Source organism: Pongo pygmaeus, chromosome 6 (assembly GCF_028885625.2).
Source record: "Pongo pygmaeus isolate AG05252 chromosome 6, NHGRI_mPonPyg2-v2.0_pri, whole genome shotgun sequence".
In the NCBI taxonomy this organism is placed as follows: domain Eukaryota; kingdom Metazoa; phylum Chordata; class Mammalia; order Primates; family Hominidae; genus Pongo; species Pongo pygmaeus.
In genome coordinates this window covers 75520648-75541918 of record NC_072379.2, presented here as the reverse complement: position 1 = coordinate 75541918, position 21271 = coordinate 75520648, and positions in this window count along the sequence as shown.

Genomic DNA, 21271 nt, shown 5'->3' with positions numbered 1-21271 from the left:
AGCGCTCACTAGACACCAAATCTACTGACACCTTGATCCTGGACTTTCCAGCTTCCAGAACTGTGAGAAATTAGTTTCTGTTGTTTATAAACCACCCAGTTTCTATTATTTGGTTATAGCAGCCCAAACAGACTAGGACAATGTGCAACATCCCCAAGTCTTCTAATGCTGAAATGAAATGAAATGATATTTCTTTCTCCATTGTCAGTCTTCAGTCCTCAAAATAGTCCCATTTTTTTATGACCTGTGAAGAGATTAACAGAATTGAAATACAAGCCTTCACATTTATATATTGAATACAGATAATTAATATTTCCTGTCATGGCTTAGGCTAAAGTCCCACTCACTCTGGCCTACTGCTTAAAACAATCCAACATGCTCCTTTTTAATCAGATAGCAATTCCCAAGATCCTGTTAAGAATCCTAGCCAAACCTCCTAACCATTCAGGTGCCTCACACGAAAGACTGGTTTGCTTTTTTGCTTTTGTTTGGAAGGTCACCTTTGTCAGGGCTGTAATTAATTCTTGCCAGGCTAATAGTGTTCCCTGTGAATCACACAGGTCTTGTGGGGAGAAAATTGATAATCTAATAACCATGGCAAAGTGAGACATTGTCACCTTCCAGACCAGGTATCTGGCTGTCTTTTTTTTCCCCCCTTTTTGGCGGACACAAGTTGGTCTGTACTTACGATTGCTGCTAACTATAGAGAAAATTCAAAAAATGAAGCCCAGTTTCTTTGACTTTCTTTGGGTTAGCTGTATCTTTGCCCCTGGTTTCAAGTACAAAGGCAGATTCTGAGTCAGCCCATCCCCTCACTTGGAAGCAGACTTTTCATGCAATAAGATACAACAGCTTAGCTTGCATGAGGTTTTGGGAAAAGGCCAAATATTCAAAAAACCATCTGCTTGCACTGCTCATAAATCATAGAAATGATTGCCCTTGATCTGCAGCCATTCTCCATTATAGAGGATATTGGTTTCCAAAAGATGTCACAGCATATTGAAATGAGATGGTCTCTTCCAAGCAGAAAATTCCTCTTCACCATTACATTATTATAGTTGAGTAGAATTATGTCATGTTAGTCCTCAAAGGCAGATAGGATCTCAGAGAAGATGCAAGTGGAGGGGTGGTTGTAAATTTTGCAACTAGCATAAAGGACAGGCCACTAAAGCTTTTTTATGCTTTGCTCCAGTCAAATACTGTGAGAGTTTGACATGATTGGGAGCAAGGAGTTCTATTTCTGAAGATGTCTTTTAACCAGATGTCCATCTTATCACCCGTAACACTTTTTCTCACCAAGAGCAGAGACAATGGAAGTTAATAGAATGAATATAAAGAATGACTGTACAGCAAATAGCCCATGAAAGTTAGACACTGTTATTATTTAGCACTTGTGGAGCTATCTGCAGTATACTTGGCATTGTACAAAGTACAGGGCATGACAGGACGTCTGGCCAATGGCTTTGATGATCTAAGTGAGACACAACCTTCTGAGGAGCTAGCCTGGCAAATACAGACTCTGCTCACTTACCCTCTGTTGTAAGAGCCAGTGAAGTGTCAGGTCTGAAATCCACAAAGCACTGGGAAATTCCCAGAACATTCTTTGACACCCAAGGTTCATTCCAGCTGTGCTGATCTGACAGCATGTTGCTGGCTGACCTACAGGGAGTTGGTTGCAGTTACAGGCTCATATGCAGTGTCTTTGTTCAGAAAATGATTACAATGAGGGCTCTTTCATTCTGAGTTTACTTTACCATCTGTTTGAAATCACAAAAGGGCAAACTTTGTGAGGGGCGGACAGGAACTCTCTCTACTGTGTTAGCAAATGTTCTACAGATCTAAAACTCTTCTAAAACAAAACACTTATTAAAAACACATTTACACATGTATACATATGTAACTTACCTGCACATTGCGCACATGTACCATAAAACCTAAAGTATAATAATAATAATAAAAGAAAAAAAAATAAATAAATACTTGGTGGAAAAAAAAAAAAAAAAACAGACACATTTACTGACAACCTGCTATCTGGCCAGGTTCTGCTGTAAGTGGGTGGGTAAAATTTGCACTTATGAAGTTATATTTTAGCTAACATGTAGCCTAGAAATGTGCATCGAATGATGAAAGTCTTGCACCACTGTTACTAGGTGGATGGATGGTGGGATGATGGCAGGGAGGGTAGGGTATAAAGGAGAATATAGTGATTAAGTAAAAGATTTTGGTGTTTTACAGACCTGGGTTTGTATTCCAGTTCTACTTTCAAAATATATTATTTTGGGCACATTATCTAACTTCATTAAGACTAATTTTCTTTGTTGATAATAATGCTACTATCTCATAGAATCTTGTTAGAACTAAAAATATATATATTTCATATATATGCATACAAACATGTTTGTATACATGTATATATGTGTGTATATTTGTATATGTGTGTGTATATATGTATATATGTTTGTATTTGTGTATATCTGTATCTACAAATTTTGGATACTTGTTCAGGACAAAGCCTGAAAGAGTGCTCAATAAAAGATAGCTATTATTACTTCTACTCAATAAAGTAACAATTCCAAAACACTTTGGTAGAATAAAGAAGTTAGTGCTGTTACAGTATTGAACAACTAAAGTGAAGGGTGATCCCATAAGACTGGGCAGGCCATTTCCCTTAGCCTCAGCTGGCTGTGTGTTTCACCAGATCCTGGGAGGGACAGATGGAAAGTACATATTGAACCAACACCAAACATTGTGTGTATGGGTGTGCCTGCATGTGTGTGTGTGTGTGTGTGTGTGTGTCTGTGTGCATACTTTGGCTTGCAAGAAAAAAGAAATAGGCTCAGCTACCTCAGGGATGATGATTTATTTCAAGGAAACATAAGAAGTATAGAAATACAAGGAACTCTTTGCAGCTGCATTAGGCTTCAAAGCCTAGAGTGAAGTTCTCAGCTGCTTAGGTTACAGCAGCAGCTCCAGTGACTGCTGCATAGAAGACTCAAACATCTTTTTACCCCTCAGAAAGAGATTGCCCATTAGTCACCACCATCCCTACTCTAGTGAACACAATAGTCTCAGCTAAAGTTAGACTTTCCCTGCTTCTCTTGACTTTTGAAATATCTTGTTTTCTGCCTTCTATTGCGTCTCTCCTAAGGCTGCATCTCCAGTGTGTATGGCAAGGTCTCGCCTCCCTGGTATAGCTGATTGATCCGGGGGTGGATATGTAACCTTAGAGGGAGCAATATTATTCATTTTCACAGGAATTATAAAATCAGGATAGATAGCTAGGGAGGAGCAACTGGGCTTTGCTAATGGCCACACTCTAGAGCAGGGTTTCTCAACCGTGGCACTATTGACATTTTTGGCTGGATAATTCCGTGTTGTGGAAGGCTGTCCGGTGCCTTATAGAAGGTTTAGCTGTCTCCCTGGCCTCTACGCGCTAGGTGCCAGTAGCACTCTCCATCTGCCCTCCTCTCTCATTTGCCCCAGTGTGACAATAAAAAATGTATCCAGATCTTTCCAAGTGTCCCCTCAGGGGAAAAATCTTTTCTGGTTTAGATCTAGTGCTCTAGAGCAGTGCTATAAAAAGTCTGGTTTATGGACTGGCAGCATCAGCATCATCTGAGAGCTGCTTGAATCAGAATCTGGTGATGGAGTTCAGGAATCTGTGTTTTCACAAAGTTTGCAATGACTACTATGCATGCATGCTAAAGTTTGAGGGCCACTGCTGTAGAATTTTGCTAGGCTATATGTGATTTCAGGATCAGCAGCCTCAGAACACATGAGAGCTGTTAGGATTGCAGTAGCTCAGACCCCACCCAGACCCAGGTGCAGCGTCACTTAGAACTTTTTATGAATGCAAATTATTTCTAACTGATTTTATGTAAATCACAAACACTGAGATTTAACAAGCCCTCCAGGTGATGCGAATGCAGTTTAAATTTCAACCATGGCTACTAACCGGAATCACCTCTGAGATATTAAAGGCTATTGAGGCCTGGGTCCCATTCCAAAAGATTTTTATTTTAGATTATCTAGGGTAAGAACTGTGCATTAGCAACAAAACTTTCATAATGCCCATGTGATTCCAATGTGCAGCCAAACTCCAGAAACTGCCAGAGTGTTAAAGTCTCGAATCTCTGCTGCAAATGTCCCTGGAGGTTTTGTGGTTTCTTCACATTTCAAATATTCATTGTTCAACTCTAATTTGTGAGCCACTCCTATAATCTTACAATAATGTTTTAAATTAGGCTAACTAGAGTTCATTTCTGTTGCTCACAACCCTAATAACCTAAACAAATACAGTCATTATATTGGGAAGAGATTGCAAACAGTAGACTCTCAGGAAACGTGGGAAGCTAGGTATTTGAAATTGGTCTTTGGGGTGCGTGTTTGCGTGTGTGCAGGTGAGGGGCATCCCTCTATATTATAGGATGGAAAACTATCAGCCTGTTGGTCCCTAAATTGGCCATTAGGAACCCTGCTCAAAAAGTCTCTTCCTCATGTAGCCCTGAGCAAAAGGCTATAGCTATGAATCATTAACAAACAACACTTAAAGCATCTGGAGTCTGGTGTATAGTTTGAGCAAACCCCTGAGTCTGTATCATATGGGTTTTATTGTACTATCGATGATGTCAAGATGATGGACCTGGAAAAACAGGAAATGGGAGTTACCCTAGACATTTTGGTTCGAGGGGTAGCACATAACTTCTAAAATAATTGAGGTTTGATACTATGAAGTTTCCAAGATTTTAATGGTTTAGAGTATGTTGAGATATTTCCAAATTAAAAGATAAGTTTCTATACCTGGTGTCCCTTATGAAAAAGGAGGGATAACACATGGCAAAGTGGTCCTATTCAGATTGCAAAGACAGTTTATAACACATTGTGAAGAAGCATGTTACAGAATGTCTCTGACCTGTTTACTTTGACATATGTGTCTACTTCCATTAGGTTTTGCTGTAACAACCTCAAGAATCTCAGTAGCTTACAAAAACAAGCATTTATTTCTCCTTCACTTGCATTGTACATTGCCACTGGAGCTCTAATTCAGGCTGCAGGTAGGGTTCAGGTCTGCTTCAGATGTCTTCTCTTTCTGGAGTCCAAGTTGAAGGAGCGCCACCTACTTGAGGTATGAGTTTCTCTCCGTGGAAGGCAAGGATGCAAGAGGGCAGCTAGAAACACACATCACCTCTCAAAGTCTCTTTCAGGAATTGGAATACTGATATATATCCTCCAATACTTCATTGATAAAAGCAAGTCATATGGTGGTGAAGCCCAAAGTCTATGGGACAGGGAAATAGGCTCTATCCACAGTGAACCACGCCGAGAGAGGAGGGAAAGAATTATGAACCTATCACCTCTGGGTATCGGAAAATCTCCGAGAGCAGGAGAAGCATCTTTAGCTCTTCTGTAAGAAAATTTACATTACTCTTTATTCAGCCATTATGACCAGCAGTTCGAAAGATGCTGTATGGAGAATAGGAAGTACTGTGTAGTTTGTGACAAGCCCTCATAGGACAATTGAGTGGAAGTCAGAGTTTGAGAGCAGAGCCATCCTCTTTTTCCATGTAACTCTCCTTCACCTTAGAATGAGTTTCAGCTTTCTAACTGACTCTGGTGAAGACAGAACATCTGGTCTTGGACAGCTACAGGCTTTGAGCTACTCAAAAGCAACTTATGCTATATGTTATTTTTAAAGCTGCATATAACTAGTAATATTCTCTCATCAAACTAGATCATGAATATACAAATTATTTGCATAATCAGGTCACATTCACTTCCATGGTTTACATTGCAATAAATTCCTCAATTAATACCTAGGATGGCCTCATGGGTAGTTTCCCATGGCCACTGAAGATAAATTACTCATGCCTGGTTCTCTGTAAAATGCTGACATGAACTGGAAACGGTCTGCAGTGTTACGATTCCAGTTATGCGTGGCCCTGAAAGACAGTAGAGAAGGTTAAGTCTCTTTGTGACCAGAACACAAAGCATAACAATTTACTGTTTATTTTGCTAAAAGGAAATTTGGCCTGAAATCATGATCTATACTAATTTCTAAGTAACAGTTATTGTCTAGTTCTAGTTGGGGAAGATCAAAATTGGAATATTGGTGACAAGAAGGTTAAGAGATGGGTTGGTGTGGATGGATATCTCAGAATGCATTTAGAGGATGAAAAGAGTTGTATCTTATGTACGCTTTTCAGAAGACTTTCACTATAGAAGAGGCCCTTAGTAAATCAGGTAGACAAAATGACCCATAGTTGTCAGTCATTTCCCTTTATTAGGCAGTAAGGTATTTAATCAGTGGGCTCATGAACAAGGCAGACATGGTACAAAGATAGATGTTAGGCTTGTTGTAGGCTCAACTGCATGAATGTCTCCTCACCGGGCCTGACTTGCCTACTATCATTGCTAAGTGCATGATTTTTCAAGCAAAAGAACCCAATTCCGAACAGCAATCTAACACCAAACCTCAAGGGTGCTTTCTAGGTACCAGGTAATTAAATTAACTAAATTGGGTAATTCTCGTCAGTGAAGAAATCAGAATTTTTTTTCCATATTAGGATAGTTATGCATAGTCTGGATTTGGATTTTCTTTATCTTCTATTTATTCCTCTGAATCACCATGTGTGAGTTTACTGAAGGTTGTATACACTGTCGGAATAAACTTATTACCTCCAAATTCACTTCACAGCAAAAGTGGCAAGGCAGTGGGATCATACCCAAGGGATTAATGCAAACAATCATATACCTCATCATTCAGAAAATGCTGGCCTTATAGGATGATTCAGTGACCTAATAAAAATCCAGCTGTTACATGAGCTGGCAGTTATCACCTTGCAATTTTAGAGTGCTATTTCATAAAATGTACTGTGTAGTCTGTACCTGTTATTGACAGATTGGTAGAGAAAAAATCCACAATGTCTCTGGAGCAGCCCTACTTTCTTTTCTTTCTGAGAGTAGTTATTCAAACTTTTCTTCATTTTATAAAATTCTTTGGTATATGTCCAAGAATCTGTTGGAGTTTGTCAGTTGGTTCAGTTGCTGCAACCACAAGAATCTGAATTTATGTTCTTTGTCTGCTTTTTAATGTGGTTGTTTGTTTTTTCTTATAAATTTGCTTAAGTTCCTTATAGATATTGAATATTAGACTTTTGTCAGATACATAGTTTGCAAAAATTTTCTCCCATTCTGTAGGTTGTCTCTATACTCTGTCGAAAGTTTCTTTTGCCGTGTACAAGCTCTTTAATTAGATTGCATTGGTCAATTTTTCCCTTTTATTGCAATTGCTTTTGGCATCTTCCTTATGAAATATTTGCCCGTGCCTATGACCTGAGTGCTATTGCACATGTTGTCTTCCAGGTTTTTTATAGTTTTAGGTTTTACATTTAAGTATTTAATCCATTTTGAGTTAATTTTTGTATATAGTATAAGGAAGGTCCAGTTTCAATATTCTGCTTACGGCTAGTTAGTTATCCCAGCACCATTTATTAAATAGGGTATCCTTTCCCCATTGCTTGTTTTTGTCAGGTTTGTTGAATATCAGATACTTGTAGTTGTATAGTCATATTTCTGGGTTCTCTGTTCTGTTCCATTGGTCTATGTGCCTGTTCTTGCACTAGGTCCATGCTGTTTTGGTTACTGTAGCCCTGTAGTATAGCTTGAAGTCAGGTAGCATGACGTCTCCAGCTTTGTTCTTTTTGCTTAGGATTGCTTTCACAATTTGGGCTCTTTTTTTGGTTCTACATGAATTTTAAAATGTTTTTTTTTCTTCTAATTCTGTGAAGAATGTCAATGGCAGGTTAATGGGAATAGCATTGAATCTATAAATTGCTTTGGGCGGTATGGCCATTTTAAAGATATTGATTCTTCCTATCCATGAGCAAGGAAAGTTTTTCCATTTAATTTTGTCAATTCTGGTTTTCTTTGAGCAGTGTTTTGTAGTTCTTTTTGTGGAGATCTTTTCATTTACCGTGTTGTCTATATTCCTAGGTATTTTTTTTTTTGGCAAGTGTGAAAGGGAGACACGCATGAGGCCAACAAGCATATGAAAAAAAGCTCAACATCATTGACCATTAGAGAAATGCAAATCAAAACTACAATGAAATACCATCTCACACCAGTGAGAATGGCCATTACAAAAAAGTCAAAAAATAACATGCTGGTGAGGTTATGGAGAAAAAGGAACACTTATACACTGTTGGTAGAAGTGTAAATTAGTTCAACCATTGTGGAAAACAGGGTGATGATTCCTCAAGACAGAAATAACATTCAACCAAACAATCCTATTACTGGAGATATATATATATATATATATATATATATATATATGTACCTAAAGGATTACAAATCATTCTGTTATAAAGACATATGCACGCATATGTTCATTGCAGCACTATTCACAATAGCAAAGACATGGAATCAATCCAAATGCCCATCAATGATAGACTGGATAAAGAAAATGTGGTACATATACACCATGGAATACTATGCAGCCATAAAAAAGAACGAGATTATGTCCTTTGCAGGGACATGAATGGAACTGGAGGCCATTATCCTTAGCAAACTAATGCAAAAACAGAAAACCAAATATCACATGTTCTCACTTACAGGTGGGAACTAAACGATGAGAACACATAGACACATAGAGGGGAAAAACACACACTGGGGCCTACCAGAGAGTGGAAAGTGGGAGGAGGGAAAGGATCAGGAAAAATAAATAATGGATACTAGGTTTAATACTTTGGTGATGAAATAGTCTGTATAACAACCCCCCATGACACACATTCATGTATGTAACCTGCGCATCCTGCACATGTCCCCCTTAACTTAAAATAAAAGTTAAATCTTAAAATCTAAAGTTTTCTTTAAAAGTCTTCTTTAAAAAAGATTATAAGAGAAGCCCTAATGCTCACTTCATTGAGGCAAATAAAATGGTTGACAATTTTTCAAGATTTTGGCAGACATTTTAGTTGTCTACCTAATATTCATTATCCTGTGCTTTGTTTCTAAAACAAATTCTGACCTTTTTAAGAAAGCAAGTACTCAGCCTTTTTTTTTTTTTAGATACTTTGGCCAGCCTCTTTTGCAACTGGGGGTGTGTAAAGAGGGACATAGTTCTAGCAATGTAATGTGTGTAGATGTTGCTCTGAGGAAAGCTCTTGAAAGGGATTAATGAACCTTTTGCCTTTTGCATTCATCTCTTTTTCCTGCTTGGAATGCAGAGGGAGTTGAAGCTGGAGCAGCTATCTTGTGCTATGGATCAGTAATGTAAAGCAAATCCATTTGCGAGGATGACAGAGCAGAAGAATAGGAGTTGAGACTTATGTCATTGTGAAATCGTTGGACTAACCCTGGATTGCCTACATCCGGACTTATTTTAATCAAAGAAGAGTTTACCCACTTTCATTAACAATTACAGCTTGAGTTCTGTTACACTCAGCTGAATGCAATACTGAACAGACACATAGCTTGTCTTCTTTTTATTATGGTTTCAAGACAGAGCAAACATCTTTGCATTTCCATATGATGACAGAACTATGCAAATGATTTGAAGATTTTTAAAACACAATTTATGGCCATACTTATAAGGATTCAAATATCTAGTAGCTTTTGTTAGAATTGCTATGATTTTAGCCAACAAAAGGAACACAGATGAGGAATTTAGGGCAAAATAAATTTTGATGTACCAATCGTAGGCACATTTGTTTATCTTTAAATTATTTCCCCAAACATAAACATTACCTTATTATTTTAAAGTGCTATTTGTTCTATACCAACAAATTCTGTCATCACCAGGGAATGTGTTTTTCCCTCCAGTGGTGCTAATAGATTTGTGTTTTACTTTCAACTCTGCAGAGCTGTCTCCAGATTTCCTTGAGGAATATTCACATATGCTTTTACAAGCAGTTGTTAGTCCACTGTGAAAATTTTTTCCAGAGCTGACTCAAGGGTCTTGCCTTTAGTTTCCCTTGTTTTCCTTCTTATTAAATAATCTCAGAGATTTTGTACATGCCCATCTGGGGGTTTTCCATTCTAGTTGTATTGCATTTTGTGTCAATATATCTACCGTGTCAAAACCAGAAATGTAAACTTCAGGAGCCCCCAGGAACTAACACTGCAAAATCTAGGCCAAAATCTAGACAGAGGTTTAGCATCGTAGAATCTTAAAGCTGCAGGGACCTTTGGGATTATGTCACTTAAACCCTCATGTCAAGGTGCATAGACAAAGGCTAAGAAGGTAGAGGGCCTATTCTACACTATAATCTGAGTCAGGGAGCTGGGAACAGAACCTTAATTTCCAGTTTAGTGCCCTTTCTAGCCTTTATATTTATCTTTCTTTCCTCTATTTAGGTCTTCCCCCGATACTTGGTTTTTCTTTGAACTTCCTCCCAAGTGACCATTTATAGTCTTCCTGGCATTGCTACCCCTTCTTGTATTTTATTTTATTATTTTTTATTATTTTTATTATGATTATTTTTGAAATGGAATCTCACTCTGTCGCCCAGGCTGGAGTGCAGTGGCACAATCTCGGCTCACAGCAACCTCCACCTCCTGGGTTCAAACAGTTCTCCTGTCTCAGCCTCCCAAGTAGCTGGGATTACAGGAACCCACCACCACACCCAGCTAATTTTTATATTTTTAGTAGAGACGGGGTTTCACCATGTTGGCCAGGCTGGTCTTGAACTCCTGACCTCAGACGATCTGCCCACCTTGACCTCCCAAAGTGTTGGGATTACAGGCGTGAGCCACCACTCCCGGCCCCATTCTTGTATTTTAAAGAATTACTAAATTAGGTTCCTATGTCTGCTCTAATAAAATACCACAAACTTGATAGCCTAAAACACATTTATTCTTTTACAGTAATGGAGGACAGGAGTCAGAAATGGCTTTCACATGAAAAAATCAACAACAACAACAAAACCTCACAAAAAACGAAAAGAAATGGCTTTCGCTAAGCTGAAATCAAGGTATCAGTAGGTCTGTGCACTCTCCGGGAATACATGTTTCCTTGCATGTTTTAGACTCCAGTATTGCTTGGCTTGTTTCTTGCTCCACCTTCAAAGAACGTCCTTCTGATTTCTGCTTTCATCTCTGCTAAAACTGAATCTCACTCTGCCTGTCTCTTATAAGGACACTTGCGATTACCTTTAGGGCACAGTGGATAATCCAGGATAATCTTCCCACCTCAAGAGCCTTAACCTAATCACACCTGCAAAGTTACTTTTGCCAAATAAGGTAACATCCATAAGTTCCAAAGATTAGGGCCTGAATATTTTTGGTGATTATTATTCAGCTGATCACAAGTACTCATTCTGTTTTTTGACCTTTTCTTGGCCACCATGTTCCAGTGTGCACTAACATGTGAGTACATCTTCTGAACACAATTTATATCCCCAAATTAGGATATTTGTATAGGCCAAAGCATTTGTCTGCATTTTAAAACTTGTTCTGAGGATGATTCTGTCTTTGTCAAGATGACAGATCTATACTGTATAAAATTTAGACCACTTAGTTATTGTATTTTTCTGCCATAAGGAATAGAGAAAACAATGCCAGTTGAGAGAGAAGCAGGGGCGGGAGAGAGGGGTGGGAAGGAGAGAGGGAGAGAGAGAGAATGAATATGATTGAAGAACATATGCAGCAGAGATAGGGGTGGGAGACCTACCATGATCCTAATGCCATTCTTGAGGCCCATCTACCGTCTGAGTTTCTGCACTTACCTTGGTCTGCTGGTCAAGTCTTCCTTAGTTTCTGTAAGACACTTTCATATCTTAACAAAAATTTTATTTTCTTCTCTTGAGCCTGATTTTGTTGCTCTCAATTAAGAGCCTTAGCAAATGTAAGAATATAAATATTGAGAGAGAACATGGCTGTTATCAGGTTAGGAAGGCCAAGACTTGTAGATAAGAATCAAACTTTGCATCCCTTGACATTGGATATTGGGCAGTCTCCGGGCTGACAACTGGGAGGTGAGACACAGCTTCCAAGACACTTTGTTAATGTAATAGTTTGGCTCTTGTAAATGGTTTAGAAAAGTCTAGGTGTTATCTAGTAAAAGCAGGTGATTTTGACAACCAAAAAGTTGGGAGGGGAATATTTGTGGCATTAACAGAATAGTCTTTTCTATTTCTTGAAGCACTGTTACTTAATCTCTTAATATTAACATCTTAGTTCAAGGTATTTTAGCAAAAGGACAGGTATTTCATTAGGAAAAGTCTGTTAAAGTAAAGAAAGAGGACAACATGGAGAAGCTCCTAACCTCCTTGAAAGTCCCTAATTACAAACAACATCCCTGAAGTTGCTTTGGAGGTTTTATTTAGAACTCGGGTAAGCAGCCTTCCAAAGGCCATATGGAGGAATTTTCTTGATTCTCACTTTTCAGTTGCAAACCTGTCTGAAAATGTTTCCAATTTAAAATAATGTTAATAATCCCTTAACTGGCAACAGATAGCCAGCCAGAGGAAGAATGGGGAAGAAAAGGTGCCTTGGGAGAGGGGGCTGACAAGGGTAATTGTGGCGGAGGGGGCAATGACAGGATTCCCATTCCTATGGTTTTGTCTAGGGTTGGCTGCCCCACTCATAACCACTTCATATGTCTAATGCCCAAGGGTGGAAACCTATATTCTTTCAAACTTGTTGAATAGCAACCAAGTTTTGTTTTTAATTCATATAGTCTACCACTTTAGTGGGATTTGAGAGACTTTCAAATTGAAGAGGAAAATTTAGTTGGCATACCTAGTATCAAGTCTGGGAGCATGTATGATACCCTTCTTAACCTAAGAAGCACCTGATTTATCAATGTCTAACTTTCCAGACTTCTCGGGAGTCAATCAGTAATCCCCACCTAATGCAGAATGAATTATAGCATCTAGGACACTGGAACAAGAAAATAAATTCTTATGAAATAAAAGGGATGAAGAAGATTGCCAAAGGGGTTGGGGGCCATGCCCGTGCACTAGGGATGCTGGTGGGGCAGGGTGAGGGGAGAGACAATGACAAGGAGTTCAAAGCAGCGAGAAGGGGAAATCCTTTGAAGAAAATGGCATGACAGCACACTACATTTTCCCCAGGAGGAGGCTAATCCTCCTTGCAGCATAGAGCAATTTAAGAGTTCTGCTTTTTTCCTTGTTTCCTGTGAGGGATGGAGACTCCTCATTGCTGGGGTTTCATTATAAATGTTACCTCAACTGACATGGCATCTCTTAATAAGGGGCAAGTCCTTCATGTATTTTTGGTAGTGCACCAGTGACAAAATCCCTCCCAGTTTAGCAGAAAAATACCGCAAGGGTAAATTGTCAATGACAATATCAGTATACTCACTGGGCTTCAGGGATTAAGTGAATAGCAGCCATGGCCAGACCCTGACATGGCTTCAGGCACTTAAAAAAAAAAAAAAAAAGCGGTCAAATTAAAGCCACATATATGAGGGGAGGGAAGCCTTCCTACCCCAGCAGGGAGATACCTTGATTAAAGCTCAGTCTGACCTTCCTGCTTCATCTCCACAGAAATTGAGACACATTTCCTAAATGGCAGGACTTTACAGAATCATAATGAGCAAGGACCAGGATGCTTTGCGTTAAATTTCCATCTTCATTCCTGGAGCAGGCAAAGGGGAAAATAAGAGAAGGTCTCTATTATTTGTTATCAAAAGAACAATGCAGCCCTCCCTGTTTCTTTTGTGCAGAGACAGAATTATCTATGAAACAAGTAATTCATTCCTGGCCCCTTTAGACAGCTTTTTTTGCATAGCTGAATTCTTAGGTTATTATTACTTAGTGGATGCCAATAGTTTCATGGGAAATCTCCTTTTTTGAGGGTAATAGGTATTAGTAAATAATTCACCCTGGAAAACAACCCAAGCTTCAGGGAATTTAAAACAAAAACAAAACCCAAGAAAACAAATCTGTTTTATAGATAATAAGGGTAAAAAACAGAGATTTTTTTTTAGGTTTTTTTTTTTTTTTTTTTTTTTTTTTACTTTTAGGTTCTTTGATGTTTCATTAAATCAAAATTACTTAAATTACAAAATGCTTAAGTAGTCTATGCAGACAGTAAGATTTGGGATTAAAATAACTTTTACCAATTTGGAAAATATATTTACTGCAAAATTCAATTTTTCTTTTTGTGTGTTAAAATTAAAGAGAATAAAAACTGAATTATTATATTATTAATACCCTCCTAACTTTATTTCCATATGAACTATAGAAACTGGCACCTTTTTGGTACTCATTCAAGATGAAAACATTGTAATTTAACTGCCTTGGAAGCAAGGTCCTAAATTGTATAAATATATATATATTTTAAGTTGAAAACAGTACCTCCATCCATCGTGTGTTTACATAAGCAGTACATGTCGCTGTAAGTTTTTGGTGAATATATACTCACCCAAGAGAGGAAGACAAATTTTCTGAGGGTAAACAATGCTTAATAAGGAGAAAAATTCTACCAGTTTGTGTAGAATGAGATTATATAATCTCAAACAGCTCTCCACTGTCCCCATTGTCATTTAACACATTCTTTATGCTGGGTCAGGTCTGTGTTCTTGCAAATGATGAGCATGTGTCCAGTAGAATCTCACCTGTGCCTGCATAGAGGAGGAATGTATTATGTTCACATCAGTGTTCCCAGGTGAAGCCAAACATGTTTGTGTTTAGCAGCCATTGGTATGAAAGGAAAAAAAGAAATCTAGAGTGGAGAATGGAAGCAAAACACACCAATGTACTTTTCAAAACTGAGGACATGCTGCTCTCTTGTGGAAATCTGTAGTGCCAACCTGTAAAGACTGGGCTGAGTTGCTTATGATTTTCCTAGACAAGACCTGGTTTAAAGTGGTCCACTTTGTCAGAATCTCAGAACAATACACAGGATTTCACTCATCATCTTGATGCAGAATCAAATCACCTAAAGGCTAGACATGACCATTGTTCTTTTACAAAATGTTCGTTACATCTTTGTATACAATAGAGTGTCTGTTCTTTTTCTTTAACCACCTCCTCTTCTACCTGGCATTGGTGTCTTTGAGTTATTGTGAATAGAGCTTAAGGCTTTCTTGATACAATAAACTAGGGAAATCTGGACTTTTTTTTTAAACATAGTTAATTCATGTACAAAAGTTGAAATAAATGGGAGGCAAGTAAAAGTTTAAAAAAATTGTAGCCAACAGCTGAGGAGATGCAAAGAAAATGAAATTGTCTTCTTTCATCCCTCCATTCCCACCTCTGCCTTCAACTGTCCTTTTTTACTTTAGCCTTTCCCTTGGCTCACAGAAGAGTTGGGATCATATGTATATACTTTGTCCTAACCTGAGATTTGCTGGGTATATTATTTGCCAATTTGTTTTTGTTGGGTAATTTGTATTCTTTATATATATTCTGGGTTCTAATTCTTTGTCTTGGAGGCACAATGGAAATAACTTCACTCAATCTCTTATATTTTAATTTTGTTATGCCTTTTGTAACGAAGTTTGAAATTTTAATATTGCCAAAATGATTAATATTTTCCTCTACGCCTTTTAAGAAGACCCACCAAGTCCCCAAGAAATATATATCCATTGTCTTATATTTTCCATATCAAACTTCTTAATTCAATATTTTCATTCATTCCATTCATATTATCCCAATATGTGCTTGTATGAGCATCTCTGTTCAAGTACGTATTTATTTTATAGATTTACAGTGGATTTATTGTATACTGAATTTCAAAACATAATACATACAGATTCTTGAAGAGGAAATTTTCAGGTACACATTTAGTGCAATATAGAAGGACAATTTGGGTGATAAAGTATTTACTTTCCTTTGAAATGAATAAAAATATTTGATTAGGTAAAAATAAATAGTCACTAAGTTTTTGTAATAGGGTATGTGATGATGCTTGTATTCTATTCCACATTATTCCTAATGATGTGCTATTCAGTGACTTTTTCTTCTTCTTCTTTTTTTTTTTTTAGCATTTTGGCATTTGAGGATTATCTAAATTTTTATCATCCTGATTGACTATTTGTTAAAATTAGAAATTCATATCCTAAACTTCAGTCTGACGTTCATAGTGAGGCAGTCACCTGACACCATTCTCCTACATCTATGGAGGTGCCCTGGTTTACTAATAAGAATTACAGACAAATATTGTACTAGATGAATTCTTGAAAGGGGAGACTAAAGAATTAACAGTGTTTTGTAAGAATAAAATAAAGAGCCTTCTTGACCCAGTAAATGAATGCCATTAGGTGATTTCTACTCAGTCTTTGTACCAGCAATTCAGTCTCAAATAGTGATGATTTTAGTGGAAGGATAAGGACCAATTATCAGAGACTCAGCGATAGTTCTTTGTCCTTGGGTTCTCAGGTGGTTTAGTGCTGCTGAGTTCATCTCTGGCATTCCTGAAATAACTGAAGCCTTAATTCCGTTTCATAACCAGCACTGAAAAAAGGGTCCAAAGAGGAAAAGCATAGAAAGCCACATTAAGCAGTTACCTGCAATGCCACAGCCTGATGAGAGGCATGAGGTACTGTTACATGTCCTCTCTATTCTGGGCAAAAAGTGTTTTTCAGTTTCAAGGCTTTGTAAGGCTACACTTCCAGCTTTCACTTCAGTCAAAAAGATTCAGTGATGTGGTCTCAAACTGCTGGGATTCTGAAATGGCCTAATTTTAATTCAAAGTAGTTTTCTTTAGCATAAAAAGGTGAATCATTCAGTTAGCATAAAGTGGTATCTTGGGAGGTATAGGAACATGATCCATCTTCCATCTTGGATCGCTAACTGGTGTCTGTTTATCTTCCCTTCCCCTTCCATTTCAGAGGGCAAAGCCGTTCCGTGCATTTTTAGATCCCTAATTTTGCTTGCCATGCATGTCAGCCATAAGCCAGAGAAGATGATCATCACAAGGCCACACTGAATCTGGTCCATTCACTGGTGGGGACTGGCTCCATGAGGACTCGATTAATGAAAGCAAAGCAAGAAAGGGAGTGAGCTATACATCTGAAAATACATGCTTAATAAAGATAGGAGAGTCTAGTCATTTTTTGTTTCCCCTTATCAGTCTCAGCTGTGATTCCTAAATCTTTCCCCCTTGCTTGTTTATATTTCCTTATTGTAGCATTTTAAACCTCCTTTTACCTTTCCATGGCCTTGCTTTTTCCTAGTCTTTTGGTTAATGTTCAGAAGTTACACAATTTCGTTACATGTAGCATCCCAAGACTGCCATCTAGTGGAATAAATTGGTCAAGACAACTTTTTATAGCGATTGTTCCCAAAGTTTAAATTGGGCACGGTGTTGCTTGGAATAGAAATTACTCCTTTCATCACAGTTCAAAGCAATGTTTGGGCTCCAATTTATCAAATTCGTGTAGAGAAACTGAAAACTGCATTTAATTGTCTAAAATGACTGCTGGATATATAACTATGTTTGCTGTTTTATTAAGTTCTGCAGAGCTTCTGAGAGTTGTAATATTTGCCGTGAAAAGTGAGATGGTGAAACTAATGGAAGAAATGGTTTTAGAACAAAGGCTGAAATTAAGTGCAGGTGTCTTTCCTGGGAAGGATTAAAAATCACAAAGCCATTTTGTCCTAGAAAAAAAATTTTTCAAAAATACGTCGTTAACCTCCTCATTAACTGTATCATGTGGAGTATTTTCGCTGTGACAGATGCTCTTGGAAAGACTGAAGGAACACATAGCTATTCCTATGGCATAATATAGTATCAGATGGTTTTATTTATATAATTCACTCATTTTTTGCATAGATGAATATAATTATGCAAGGGCATATTATTTGGCTTTCTTTGATCATCAATTAGTGATTTTTTTTGAAGAAATGCATCCTGATTGAATTCTGTGATTTTAAAATTTAATTCTTGATTATAAAAGTAGCACAAGTTCATTATAGATAATTTGGAAAAATTCAGAAATATTTAAAGAATAAACAAGACACCTATAATTTGTTCTCCAGAAAACCCTCTTTTTTATTAGTTTTATATATTTTCTTTTTTCAGACTTTACCCTCTTCATAGATGTAATATATTTACAATTTTTCTTTAACAAAATTTTAATCAATTTGGTTCTACTTTTTAAAATTGATATTTCAAGATAAACATTTTTTCCACGTGATTCAAGAACTAAATTTTTAATGACTGTAAAATAGTTTTCATAGTTATATATGAGATTTATTTAACCAATTCTAATTACTAAAAGTAGAGGTTATTTCCAAATGTTTTTCTCATAAATAATGCCACCTTGAACTGATGTGTATTTTGGTGAGAATTTGATTATTTTCTAATGTCAAGTTCTCTTGAAATTTAAGGCTTCAACATTAAGAAGTATTTTAAGGCTTTTTATTTAAATAGCAAAGTTATCTTTTATAAAGTTGTAATAATTTTTATTTAGGCTGGCATTGTATGAGAGGATTCCTTTCATCTCATCCTTGTCAACATTGCTCTTTTCATTTGATTAAATAAAAGTATAAAGTATATCTCATTGAATAATAATTTGCATTTCTTTGATTATTAAACAGACTGAATTCTTTTATGTTTACCAGAACTGCATTTCTTATGTAATTATTTGTACTTTTTTGGTTTTTTCTCATGGCTTTTTTTTCTTGATTGTTATTTATGAAGTTAAGCTATTAATTATTTTTGCTCATATATACTGCCAATCATTTTCCCAACTTCTTTTGTGTATTTTATTTGGTTTGTGAAGTTTTAACTTTTTGTGTGTACTAAAGTACACCAATTTTTTCATTTACACTCCATTTTCAGCTTTTATGTTCAGAAATGGCCCTTTCATTCTCCACTTTTATCTGTTTCTGCTTACGCTTTTCTCTTTCCGTTTCCCAGAGGCCATGGGTTTTTGTACCTTTTTGAGTATATTCTTTAGAAATAAAAATCATTTTCTTCAGGTTCTTTTATGAAACCATTTCTCAGTATAATTTTTTTTTCTTAATCTTTGAGAGAAATGAAACAGCATCTTCCATGGGTCATAATTAGTGAAAATTTCTTTCCGATTGTAGAAAAATGTTATTATTACCAGTATTACCAGTTAATTTCCAGTATTATTATTAGAGCTTTCTTTTTTTTTTCCAAGTTAGAATTTTAATGGGACATTGGGAGACATTGGGTCATAAATTCTTTAACAGATGCCATCCTAAACCGTACACCTATTTTATATCTTTTCTTCAGTAAGGATCAGGAGAGAGGGATAAATCATTGAAGGCTGGGAGTTGAATGTCTGATACTGTCAACACAGATATGCATGACTTTTTGGTGGAATCTTAGGTCAGGCTAATTCCTTTGATAACTCAAATATGGATCCCAAGGAAATTTAGAGAGTCAGAATGGCTTGTGTTTTGACTATTTAAATATTTATCTCTTTCACATCCTGCTCAGCAATTACTAAAGCATACCATCGTATTTTTCTTCAACCCCTACTAATTAAAGTGACAGATAATTGAAATTGAGCAGTATAACATTACAAGAATATATGTATGGTAAAGCAAAATAGCGTAGTTGTGATTTATGTTGAATATTTACATTTTGCTATTCTTAAAATCAGTATTTATTTGAAAAGCTATTAACACAGCATTGAAAACCAAATTCCTGAGACTATCCCCCTAATAGCTGATATTGAATAAATTATTTATTTATAGGTTTAATTTATCCTAGAACTATTGACTGTGAGATTTAGAAAACCTTAAGTAAGATGTATGTTGACTACAGAGATTAATGTCTATTTTAAAGATATAAGATCTGAAACTGTGAATATAAAGTTCTCAGTCTCTTGTAAACATGTAAAATAGTGAGGCATGCTTTTATCCCCCCAAGCTCCCATTCCTCTCTCTGTTTCAACTTCTGCCAACTTTCAGGCATCCAATGTTCTCTTATGTCTTCTCAAGGCTGTCACGAGGTCCTACAAAGCTAGTTTTCAGAATCTTTGTTAAAAATCAATTTATTTCTCTCATTTTCAAAGGTATGTATTATTTCAAAAATGCAGAAAAATTGAGATTAATAAGCAGACACCCATGTGCCAGTCACATATATTTAACAAATGTTAACATTTTCTCATTTTGCTTAGGACTTTTTTTAACTGATGTAAAATTTACATACAGAGTAATGCACAAGTCTTAAGTGTACTTTTAAATCAGGTTTAGCAAATACTGTATGCATTTCCATAGAACCCACATTTCTGTCACGATGTAGTACATTTCCATTATTCTAGAAAATTTCCTTATGCTTCTACTCAATTAAGCCCTGCCCTATACCCCCAGAGACAATTTTGATTTCTAGGACCAAAAATTAGTTTTTTCTGTTCTAGAATTTTTACATAAATGGAATCATACTGTATGGATTCTTTTGCTTACAAAAATGTTCTTGAGATTCATCCATGTTGATGCATGCACTAGCAGATTGTTCCTTTTTAAAATCTCTGAGTAGTATTCCATTGTACAAATACAATGATATTTGTTTATGCATTTTCCTATGATAGACATTTGGGTTGCTTTCAGTTTTAGTAATTATGAATACACCTACTGTCAATATTCTTGTACATTTCTTTTTTGTGGACATGTATTTTTTGTTTTCTGGAGTAAACCTAGGGGAATCATTGCTGGGTCATGCAGTAGGCATATTTGTAACATTATAAATAAACTGCAAATAGCTTCTGACATTGATGAAGTGTTTTACAATCTCCCCAGCATTATGTGAGAGTTCCAGGTGCTCTGCATCTTCACCAATATTTGGAGATTATAATCTTTTAAATAATTTTAGTCTTTTAGTAGGTGTGTAATGGAATATCATTATGGATTTAATTTGCATTTTACTAATGTATTATGTTGAACACCTTTCATGTGTTTATTGGCATTTTGATATCTTCCTTCGTGAAGGTTTATCCCTGCCTTTTGCCCCTTTACTTTTAATTGGGCTCTTCTCCTTTTCATATTGATTTATAAGAACAGTGAATATATGCTGGAAATAAAAATTTTGTCACATAAAGATCAGAAAAGAAGTAGTAAAACTGTATTTTCAGATGATAAGGTTGTTTACAGACATTCTTATAGTAAGTCTTGAAATTAAAGTATAAGTTTTTGCCATTTTTATTTTTCAAGATTGTTTCAGTGATTCTAGGTTGTTTGTAATTCTATATAAATTTTATAATCAGCTTCTCAGCTTTAATTGATATTATATTGACTTTATGAATCAATTTGGAAAATATTGACATCTTAATAAGTAATACTGATTTTTCTAATTCATAAGCAGTATATACTTTGATCTTTAAAAATTT